The sequence below is a fragment of the Dendrobates tinctorius genome, unplaced genomic scaffold (assembly GCF_039654945.1).
Source record: "Dendrobates tinctorius isolate UK_male_01 unplaced genomic scaffold, ASM3965494v1 ptg000231l, whole genome shotgun sequence".
Lineage (NCBI taxonomy): Eukaryota > Metazoa > Chordata > Amphibia > Anura > Dendrobatidae > Dendrobates > Dendrobates tinctorius.
The window spans coordinates 16,816,174-16,828,937 of NW_027361898.1; positions in this window are offsets into that span (position 1 = coordinate 16,816,174).

Genomic DNA, 12,764 nt, shown 5'->3' on the forward strand with positions numbered 1-12,764 from the left:
ACACATGGCCTTTCCGTAAGGTCAACAGTCTTTAGGGGAGAGGCTTCCCCCTTCCTTTAAACTGAGTACTGCCCTTTTATAGCAGGTGCGCTGCCTGTCCCGAGAACAGACTGTTGCTGCAGTTGCACACAGTCCATGACACAGTTCCAGAGCAAATTCCTGCTTTCCAACAGAAAAGGTGCAACGGGCGCAACAAAAACATAATTACAACAGAAATAACATTTACTGCTGACTGTACCGGACATATTATCCCTGACTCTGAGAGGGTTTCAGGGCTCCTCTGTCCACAGGGAAGCAGAACAGTCCCATCTATTCCTTTACTTTATCATGGTGCAACAAGCGCAATATACATTTTTCTTTAACAGAAAGATTATTATGGTTAAACGGCACATGTCCCATAGATACATTACATGACATTAATTAACAACAGACAAATATATATATGTATATATCATACAAGGCAAAAAGCTACATCAAGGAAGGGCGTGGAGTATTACATGGTCCTGGTACACTCCTTACATTTGCTAGAAACTCACACGAGTCTCGCATGTCAATATCCGGCACTGCCACCGGCACTTGGGAGCGGCGCGTTCAGCTGCATAGAAATATATGCAGCTGAACGCTCCCATCCGAGTGCCGGCGGCAGTGCCGGGTATTGACGTGCAAGACTTGTGTGAGTTTCTCGCAAGTCTGACCCAGGCCTAACTGAAAACTTCTAACACTGACTACACAAGAACCTCAAGATGGATTTCTACACCCCAGGTATCATTTTATTCAATTAACACTGCCAACCTGACAATGCCTGTGATTTGCTTAGCAAAAACCTGCTGACAGGTTCGCTTTAATGATTAACTGAAAAAATGGTAACATAAAGCAAGTTTTCGAGACTACTCAGGTCACTTCATAGTGTATAGTGCTTGATGAAGAAACCTGAGTAGACTGGAAAAGCTTGCTATTTGATTTGCTACAATTAGTAATGAGCGAGCGTGCTCAGCTAAGGTGTTATCCAAGCATGCTCGAGTGCTAATAGACCATCTTTGGCGTGCCCTAATACTGTGTTCGAATTGCCATGGCTGCATGTTTTGCGGCATCTTGATAGCTGCAACATATGTAGGGATTGCCTAACAAACAGGTAATGCCTGTATGTGTTGCGGCTGCTGAACATCCACAAGACATGCAGGTGCGGGGATTCAAATATAGTATTAGAGCACGCCAAAGATGGTCCATTAGCACACGAGCATGCTTGGATAACACCTTAGCTGAGCACACTCGCTCATCACTAGTTACAATCTTTAAAGTTGGCCACTAAAAGGTATCAACCGCAAAGGAATATCAATTTTTAATATTTTTCAATCTATTTACTAACACGGTGCAAAGATATATCAGCGAGATGAGCATCTCACCTCAGTGTTCTTAGATGTCCCTCGCCACTCGTTGAGATCCCAACTTAAAAATTCAGTTGCAGAAACACAGGTCCGAGTGTAGGGAGCAGGCGCAGAACTCTAGCTGGCACCATGACACCTGAAAGTGCAGCACAGTGTGATTGGACAGAAGACTTCAGGAGGTGAGTATCATTTTTTTTTTATGTTTTATATTTATTATGCACTAGGGCCTGGAGAGATCCCTGAACATTATGAGGGACATTAAATTTGCAAAGATTAACTGCTCTATAAATCAGATTTCCTGGGAAAAATACACAAACAGGTTAAATCAAATTTTCCCTAATCTGCTTATTTCTCATTGAGAAGACTAAGTGTAACTGAATATGTAAAGTATTTACCGTATCTCTATGTGCATATATGGACCCATGTGAATAAATGTGTGCCTCTGTATGCCTATATGCGTGTTCGTATGTATTGTATGTAAAAGCAGCCCAACACGTTTCGGTGTGTCTATGTACTTGTATATTGTCGTGTGTGTAGAGACATATTCAGATGCTTGGGGCATATTTACTAATGCTGGATTCAGACAACTGTTTTGAAAGTCAGACCAGTCACCTCCAACAATTGTGGACATAACTGGCTCCGTGTGCCGCTCTGTTTGCTCATCTGTATTAAGGATGGGTGCTTGAGCAGCCTTATTCTGACCAGAACAGATACATGCTAAGAATTTTTTTTCCACGCAGACCATTGTTTTGTTTGGAAAATTGGCCATATGCACTTGTTACTGGCTAAAATGGGTCAGTGTGCTCTTCATGTGCAGTCCGTGGGGCACATGGACAGTACATGGACCAATTATACACTCGTCTGGACAAGCCCTAAATCTGTTCGGGCTTTCACATCTGCATTAGGGAATTCCATGTGCATTTTCTATTTAGGAAACAGAAGCAAATTGGCATCATGTGCCAACCACTTTCTCTTCTGCTTCTCTCAGTAGTCTCAAATCAGAGAAGTGGAAGAGGAGAGGTTGGCACGTGATCATAAGTGTATAACCGCAGATTGTGTGGTCATGTTATAAGTAGGGCAAAGAGTGTGAAAACAACACTGCCAATAAACCTAAAGGTAAACCCTTTAATCAGTGGCAGACACAGATAGAAAAGGGCCCCTGTGCAAGAACAACATATGGGCCCTTTCCAGTCTAATAATGTGTCTGTAACAGAAGCTGCTTACGGCTTTGAAGGAGGAAGTGGCCCCCTCACCACTTGGGCCACTGTGTGTCTGTACAGGTTGCACCAGTGATATGTCCGCCCCTGCCTTTAATTCAATCAAAACTTCATGTATGCAGTACTTTTGCAAAGTTTTCAAAACTTTTTAAAAATCGTTAGTGTGCAATAGAATCTTGCTATGTAACTTTCTGACATCCTGTTCTGTTCCTGTATGAAGTGTATATAGTTGGCTTGTTTCTGTTCCCATTTTTATGTAGTAAGCTTTGTTCTGTTCCCATATCTATGTAATAAACTCAATTTTGTTCCTGTACCGCTATTGTAAGCTCAGTTCCGTTGTAATTTCTACAGAGACGTAATGAAAGTGGTCGCAGAGGGTGAAACCATGAAAAAGCCAATGCCCATGCCTATTTCAGCTGAACCATCTAAGAACGACCTACTGTCTCCTTCCCCACCATCCTGTAGAATGTAAGCCCGAAAGGGCAGGGTCCTCTCTCCCCTCTGTATCAGTCTGTGATTGTTAGTTTGTTTGCTGTAAGTGATATCTGTAATCTTTATGTAACCCCTTCTCATGTACAGCACCATGGAATCAATGGTGCTATATAAATAAATAATAATAATTATTATTACTGGAAGGTAACCAGGATAGGGAACATTATACCAGGAAATGGCCCATGATAGAGGACATTACATCAGAAAGAGGCCTAGGATGAGGTAAATTATTACTGAAAGGGGCCCAGGATTGGGGATATTATTACTGGAAAAAGCCCAGGACAGGGGAAACTATACAAGGAAGGGACCCAGAACAGTATATCAGGAAGGGACAAAGATTGAGGACAATACACCAGAAAGGGGCCCAGGATGGCAGGTATTATTACTGGAACGGGCACAGGATCAATGGTATTATTACATATTTATGAAGTAACCTTAACTGTGTTCCTTCAGCTATGTAGTGAGCTTTGTTCTGTTTCTTTCTGTATCTATATGCTGTAGTAAGCTTGTTTCTGTTTCCATATATTTCTAGAAATCTTGGTTCTGTTCCTTTAGTTATGTTGTAAGCTTGATTGTCCAAATGAAAAAGAGGGTTCGACACTGCTCCTTAACCCCAAAGCAGTTCCGTGACTGCCATCCAAATCACAAATCACACACCTGGACCGAACGCCATGATACCATCAGAACGGGTGCTCAATCCAATGAAAAACATGAAATCAGATTGTGTGAAAAAGATAAGAAAGGATGGCACTCATTGTTCTATAGTGGAAATTATTTATTGATTAAAAGGCATTGGCTCCGGGGAATGTACAGAGGGTGGACGACGTGCATTTCACGCACTTTCGCTTCAACGGGACACGCATGCCCAAGCACTGTTGGCAGAGCGCAGGCGCCGGGCATGTAAGGAGCAGAGGAGGCGTTGTAACAACGCAACAAGGAAATTATTGACGGCTCAAAGACACTGGACACCGGGGGAGAAAACACACCTCCCGCACACACGAGGTATGGCGGGGAATTTATAAAAGTATGTATTTAGGAGTAACTAGGGATCAGAAACATAAGAGCCACCTTCACAGAATGCAGCCTTAGTGCTGCTGAAGGTGGCTCTTATATTTAAAAATGCCCTGGGGGGGTGACAGGTTCGCTTTAAGCTTGGTTCTTTCCCCATCACTATGTAGTAAGCTTGTCTATGTTCCTGTAACTATGTAGTAGCTTGGTTCTAGTACCATATCTACATAGTAAGCCCGGTTCTGTTCCTGTATCAATGTTGTGTCAGATTATTGGTTAAGATGTTTCTATGTAGCGTCTGATGTATCAAGTGTTTGCCACAATTATTTAGCTTGGTATAGTGGTCTGCTAGATTTGTTTTTGTATGGCTAATGTCCCACTTCTTATAATAAGGCTTTTATTGTCTCTTGTCACTGAACTACACTGCACCACCTACAATTAATGCAGATCACTGTATAGGGGTGAAAACTGAAATGTTTCCCGCTAACTGCTGAGCCATGTGACTGGTGCCAAGATGAGCCATGGAAGCCTTTTGAAGAATTGCCAGAACTCCATGTACAGCCTGTAACAATATTATTGGTAGAATACAGTATTGTAGAAAACTGCAGGCAGACTTTTATTTCAAGATAGACAACAGGTACAAAAGCATACCAGAATACTATATATCCCCATGTTCACCATGTTTCTATAGATAAGTTGCAGCAGTTGGCAAGGAATTAGTTAAAAAAAATATTCTCTTAAATAGCATGTAAATGCTTATAAAGTATACTAAATCATTTAGCTTAGACTTTCACTTCTCTATTTTTGCTTGTTATCAGTATTAATCTTTTACTTCCTTGTCCCTAGTTTATTTTTTTCTGCAATGTGTCTGGTTTTTGTTCCTATGGTTTGCTTTTTTGCAGTAAACTTGGTAATTGCAGAGAACCAACACTATTGTATTTTGAGTTCCTATACATGGTGCAGCCATGGGGTAGTTTTGTAGTGTGGTTTTATACAGCGTGGCTTGTACCAGTGAAGTATATGATCTTACCACCACATTGTAAAACTACAGTGATTTACAGCAAAACCATGTTTTCTTGGCAGTTCTCGATTACACAGCACACTACTGCCCTGATGCTGCATCAAGTACAGTGCAGACCCCATTAAAGAGTTTCTCGCTGATTTAAAACTCATACTCTATCCATAGATCCAAATAATGGAGTTCTGGATCCCAGGAATCAGGCTCTGCAAGGCTGTGTGTTATGAATGGGTCACCGAGGAGGATAGCAGGCCCAGGCTAAGCCACAGAAAACCAGAGAGGTTGGTAATTAAGCGGATTTCAGACCCCTGATCCTGTCCACACAGCTACCAGTAGCCGTGGAGCGTACCTACGATGATTCTAGACGCCTCGGCACAGCCGGAGAGCTAACTAAGCCTAAAGCAAGAAAGGGGAAATCTAAACTGCCCCGAAGCAGACCCCAAAGGAATAGATAGCCCCCAAACATATTGTCAGTGAGACAAGATGAAAACACAAACGAAGGCAGAAAAATAGACTGAGCAAGTGATGAGGCCCACACTGACTAGACAGAACAGGAAAGGAAATACACTGTCTGCAATCACGCAAAAAAAACCTGCAAAAGTCCAAAACGTCTGATGCACAAAAAACACTGAAGTCGAACGACTTCGCCCCCACTATATCAGCACTCTGGTATATTCTGAAAGCAAAAAGAGACCAATATAACAGGGGACAAAACAAACTGGCACAAGCAGTAACATATGGGTGATGATTCAGCACAGCCCCAGCTGGAGCTGTCTGACCCGCACAAAGCAGAGATAGGCAAAACCAGATCAAATGCAAACAGAGTAGCAAATGAACCTCTTAGATGAACATGCAGGGACAGAGCAGGAGACACCAGACCTCAGGAGGGACAGGAAGAAAATCACCAGCAGAGATAGAGGGAGTCGGCTGTCTTAAATCCCAATCTGAAACCCCAGATCTCAAATCGTCTTCCTCATTATCAGGTGGCAAGCCTCTGTCAATCAGATCAGCTTCACTACCTCCAGCAACCACCAGAGGGAGCCCAGAAAGAGAACTCGCAACCTCTTTGTCAATCTGACCAGCTCCACTACCTTCAGTAATCACCAGAGGGAAGCCAGAGAGAGAATTCACAACAGCTGTGTCTTGAATGGAGCTCAAGCACCGCTCCATTCACTGTCTATTGGACTGCCAAAAATAGTCGAGCAGAGGTCGACTCCTCTCCATTCAAGGTCAAGCTGTCGGACCCCCAGCAATTAGTAAGTTATAACCTAACCCTTTAAAGGGAACCTGTCACCTATTTTTTCACCAGAGGGAGCCCAGAAAGAGAACTCACAACCCCTTTGTCAATCTGACCAGCTCCACTACCTTCAGTAATCACCAGAGGGAAGCCAAAGAGAGAATTCATAACAGCTGTGTCTTGAATGGAGCTCAAGTACCACTCCATTCATTGTTTATTGGACTGCCAAAAATAGTCGAGCAGAGGTTGACTCCTCTCTATTCAAGGTCAAGCTGTCGGACCCCCAGCAATTAGTAAGTTATAACCTAACCCTTTAAAGGGAAACTGTCACCTCCTTTTTCAGCTAAGAGCTGCGACCACTGCCTTTCGGGGCTTATCTACAGCATTCTAGAATGCTGTAGATAAGTCCCTGATCTAACCTGACAGAGAAGAAAAACAAGTTTCATTATAGTCACCGGGGGTGGTCCTGTCCGATGGGCATCGCAGGTCCGGGCCCGGCGCCTCCCATCCTCATACGATGTCATCATCTTCCTTGGTTCGTGTCATGTTGTGGCTCCTGCGCAGATGTACTGATCTGCCCTGTTGAGGGCAGAGCCAAGTACTGCAGTGGGCAGGCACCGGGAAAGTTCAGAGAGGTCCAGCGCCTGCGCACTGTAGTACTTGGCTCTGCCCTCAACAGGGCAGATCAGTACGCCTGCGCAGGAGCCACGATATGAAGCAAGGAAGATGACAACATCGTATGAAGATGTTAGACGCCCATCGGACAGGACCGCCCCCGGGTGAGTATAATAAAACTTGTTTTTCTTATCTTTCAGGTTAGAGCGAGGGCTTATCTACAGCATTCTAGAATGCTTAAAATATATAGAAAAAACAGCGAAAAAAGGAAGTCCAATACAGATTTAGCAAATTTGTAAACAATTTTATTCAAGTATATCAGGATAATCAAAAAAGGGGGGAAGTGAGACAATGATGACCATAAAAGGTACATGGGCAAAAACAATAGGGCACACAATGGTGTCAGGACATGGGAATATACATAGTATTACAAGTACATCATACAAAATTAGAACATGCATCATAATCCCAAATGTAGAAAATGTTAGTAACCAGTCATAATGACCCCTAATCCGGGCTAGACAGCACTAACATAGGCTGTGGAACCAGCCACCACTCATGGTAAGTGCTAACAACAAGTTAAACACAAAATATACACACAACGTCATATTACCTTCAGACTGGTCAGTAAAGTGAGTCCACCCAAGTGTGCCCTCCCCAACGCACGTTTCGGCTAGATGGCCTTCATCAAGGGGTATGAGAATGCTGTAGATAAGTCCCGAAAGGCAGTGGCCGCAGCTCATAGCTGAAAAAGGAGGAGACAGGTTCCCTTTAAGCAGTCAAAATGCCTATTAATCCTAGAATTGATTACTTTTCATAAGGAAACTGTTTGCCCAGCAAAAGCATTAAGTGTAACTGTAAACTTAGCAACTTACATGTTTAAGTTCCTCAAAATGCACACAGTGGTATCACTCTACACAAAATAAACAGTGATTTGACAATATACACCTTGTCTGATCAGGGCAATGGCTTCCTTCAAAAGGGACATGGCTTGGCGTAATGGGATCTTTGCCTAACATGTAGCAATGTGTGCCAACAATTGTGCAAAATTCTGTCAAAACTTATTAAAGATGAGCCAAAAGATTTGCGCCAATCTGGTTCAGCATCCACTTGAGCACTTCCTCAATGATTACTGTGACCTCACAACGTGCATCATGACGTTGCATTAAGCATACGCTTCACGCATTATCAGGACGCCGCGCTGGCTTGGTAATAGCCAGAAGAGCCTAGAATGCCGACATTCGACTACTGGCCAAGTTCACACTAGTCTGGCTGTTAAAGAGTTTCGAAGTGACCAGATTAATCTTTTTGTTCAACTCTATAGATGGTGTAAAGATGCACCAGTTTTTCCATCTTTACAAGTTACATTTTCCTAACATGTGCATGAACCTGGAACATGTTAGGACTGCATTGTTTAAATTTTCATTATGTGAAAATTAAACAGTATTGCTAAATATGCATAATGAATATAATAGAGTAAAAAGTTGTCAATCTTCCCAGTTGTTATGCCATGTAGTTTTGCAATGTTCGGGGCCGACTGAAGATCTTTTGTTGTCTTATGTACATTGGGATATTATGTTCAGGCCTTGTGAATATATTACTGTCATGCTGACTAGTGTTAAATTGCATTATAATACTTTTATTATGATAAATGTGTGTTTTGCTTCACATCCAGTGCTGGAGCTTCACTGGTGCATGCAATAGATGAGTGAGCAGTCTGCAGTCTTAGAACTGGGGAATGGTGTGTGTCACAGAGGCAGGGACAGCTAGCATTGCCAAGTTTATGTAAGAGTTAGAGCTATTCAGAGTCCCCATTGGTATTTTAGGTAGAAGGAACAGATTGTTATGGCCATAATGTGAACCTGGAATTTTGTGAAGCGTGTTGGTGACTCCAGTCCAGAAAAAATGGTATTAGTTACAGCACCGCACTGCATAGAGCAGGAAGTCGGCAGTAGAATGCCAGACGTGTAGGGCTTTACAGGGATTTCAAAGCACAGGGATAACAAATACTGCATCATGATTTAAGAATAAGGCACATAGTAATAAACACATTAATGTCACAATACAGGGATACCGTAATTAAAGAGTTCCAATTTAGCAAGTCTTAACCTATTCACGAGACCCCCACCAATTCCCTGAGCTGAACTATGAGCATGCGCACCCCTGATCCGCTTATTTTATGAGAGTGCTTAATAATTCCCATTCATTTGCATGAATTCCCACCAGCTCTCCACTGAGAGCATCAGAGCTCCAATCTCAAGATAGATGCAGGTCCCTTTGGTGGGACCCACATCCACTATATGGTTATGGCATATTCTGTGGTTATGTCAAGCATTTACGAACTGGGAATGCACCATAAATCCAAGACAGGTGTTTTCCTCAGGAGAACACACTAGTTTTGTTGGTGCTGGTTGGATAGGTAGGCAGCATGTACTGCCATGCTTTAAGACACATTCATTAAAGCACCCCAAACATCAGAACTTAATCCAATGCAGGCAATCCTCTGTAAGTAAATTAATTTATTGGGCTTATCCACTTTTCCTAATCTGCCACATTGCAGCAGCATCACTCTGACCCCAATTGTTCAAAGTAGAATTCTGTCATAAAATGCTTTGAAAAGTGGCAAAATGTTTGCGCAACTCTTAGTTACCCAAAAATGTGACTTTTGTTTTTTTTAGCATGGACGGAACAAGGTGAGACAAACCCACTTGGAAAATTCATAACTTTTCTTATGCCAGAGATGTACTCCACTCCCTTACTGGAGTAAGATTTATGTCAAAGGCATACGTCAATGATAAGATGTGCCTAATTCACTTAGTAGCATGCGCCTCCCACAGAATCAGACATATCTTACTCCTGCACACCTATCATTACAGAGGACCTTTCAACAGGTGAAAAGTAGCCAATTTTCATTCCTATTTTATTCCCACTGTTCCCCTAAGTATGTTATTTTTAGTTTTTTAATCTACTATACGATTACAGAGATATGGGCCTATAAAGTAGTGCTACTTTTTCTGGTCTTTAACAAGGAGGTGTGGCTGCTAGGATCCTCTGGGGCGTGTCTTTAGGCTGCCTTGTATTATTACCATGTTAGCAACACCCCTTTGGTAAAGACCATGAAAATTAGCACCATATAAAAATGCCGCTATATCTGGAACTGGTTGATGGTTTTAAAAATAATAAAAATCAGCATACTCAGGGGAGCAGAGGGAATAAATAAGGGGCACTTTTGACCTGATGACAGATTCTCTTTAAGACTGGCGTATGGGGGATCTAAAAGAAGCCAGGTGTACCTAGGCTCAGTATGAGATTATTCAGGATGGAAATACTGTAAATATATCCAACCTTTTACTAGAAGCTCAGCGGATTATGGGTCAAAGCAAAATAAGCCGAAATAACTGCGCACTTCGCTGTCGACTTACATGTTTCTACCTGTTAGCCCGATATATACTTTCACTACCTCCTTTCCCTCCCTCCCTTAGTTTATTCGCTGTGATATGAAGCTTAATCTCTACTATGATGCCAACAGGAAGCCAAATCCTTGTACAAACACTTGACATATGCCAGCCGCAGCCAGTGCCAGAGCTGCATACATTAATGCCCTGCCTAACAGTTCATTTCCAAGCTCATGAATGAGAATACCAGGTGGGCCTCTCCTTGCAGGTTTTGTTTATCCAGTTAATAGGTGTGACTCTGTAATTGCCCGCAGAAAACAAGACATTATAGCGGCTGGAGCCAAGAACGGCTTCAAGGCCAATACTGCCCCCTTCTGGTCTAATGAAAAGTTCAAATTAGTTTTTGAAACAATCGTTTCGGTAACATTTTAATAAATATTTGCCTAAGTGTAAGTCAGATATTGTGATGAATATAGATCAAATGTTATTGGTAGGAAATCACTTAACCCCTTCAAGACACTGCCATGGGACACTACAACAAAACAATGTTTTTACGTTTTCATTATTGTGATTCATTATTTCCTAGAGTTATAACTGTTTAATTTCACTGTTGTAGTCAAGTGAGGACACATTTTCTTTTTTTTTTTGCTCAATGAGTTGATTTTCTAATGGCGTAAATTTTGGGAGCATGTAATACATATAATCCATTTTTTTAGTGAAGTAGAGGAGAAAGAAAACCTTATTCTTGTTTCCTATTGTTTGTTTTTTTTGTGCTTCCTTTCTACATTTCTTCTGTATTTTTCGTCTTTAGCTTCATTTTTCCATTGATAGGACTATGTGGGGATTTTTCCAGCATGGGTCGAGGTTTTCACTGGTACCATTTTAGGTAGCATATTACCTTCTGGTTGCTTTTTATACATTTTTGGGGAGAATAATTAGTATGGAATTTAAAGGTAATCTGTCACCTACCCTTTGGCGGGCGATGAAAACGAGGTCGGTCCGGTCCGATGGGCGGTGTTCCCGATGTGTGCCGCCTCCCCATCCTTGCCCGCCGTCTGCAGGTTACTGCTGAATTGGAGTAGGTGTACGCCATTTTTTGCGCGTGCGCTAAGCATTCATAGCTAGCGCACGCGCAGTATGCTTTTCCCAAAGCCAAAAAGCCGGACTGCGCATGCACCGGTTAACTAAGCCCTGGAAGTATTTTGCTGTGTTCCGGGGCTTAGTTAACCGGCGCATGCGCAGTCTGGCTTTTCAGCTTTGCCCGCAGTTGGGCAAAGCATACTGCGCGTGCACTAGCTATGAATGCTTAGCACACGCGCAAAAAATGGCGTACACTTACTCCAATTCAGCAATATCTTGCGGACGGCGGGCAAGGATGGGGAGGCGGCACACATCAGGTACACCGCCCATCGGACCGGACCAACCTCGTTTTCATCGCCCGCCAAAGGGTAGGTGACAGATTCCCTTTAAAATACTCTCTGAATGCCACAGTTTTTTCCCGGCTATGTCTATCAATGTCTCTGCTGCAGGTGAACTTGTGGATCTAGCAACAGTATCTGTATTAAACCACTAATTAATCTTTGCTCATGATGGATACAGTGCTTTGTGAAAGTATTCGGCCCCCTGGAACTTTTCAACCTTTTCCCACATATCATGCTTCAAACATAAAGATACCAAATGTAAATTTTTGGTGAAGAATCAAAAGCAAGTGGGGCACAATTGTGAAGTTGAACAAAATTTATTGGCTACTTTAAATTTTTGTGGAAATTAAAAAACTGAAAAGTGGGGCGTGCGATATTATTCGGCCCCTTTAACTTAATACTTCATTGCGCCACCTTTTGCTGCGATTACAGCTGCAAGTCGATTGGGGTATGTCTCTATCAGTTTTGTACATCGAGAGACTGAAATTCTTGCCCATTCTTCCTTGGCAAACAGATTGAGCTCAGTGAGGTTTGATGGAGATCGTTTGTGAACAGCAGTTTTCAGCTCTTTCCACAGATTCTCGATTGGATTCAGGTCTGGACTTTGACTTGGCCATTCTAACACCTGGATATGTTTATTTGTGAACCATTCTATTGTAGATTTTGCTTTATGTTTGGGATCATTGTCTTGTTGGAAGACAAATCTCTGTCCCAGTCTCAGGTCTTTTGCAGACTCCAACAGGTTTTCTTCAAAAATGGTCCTGTATTTGGCTCTTGATCTTCCCATCAATTTTAACCATCTTTCCTGTCCCTGCTGAGGAAAAGCAGGCCCAAACCATGATGCTGCCACCACCATGTTTGACAGTGGGGATGGTGTGTTCAGGGTGATGAACTATGTTGCCTTTACGCCATACAAATCGTTTGGCATTGTTGCCAAAAAGTTCAATTTTGGTTTCATCTGACCAGAGCACCTTCT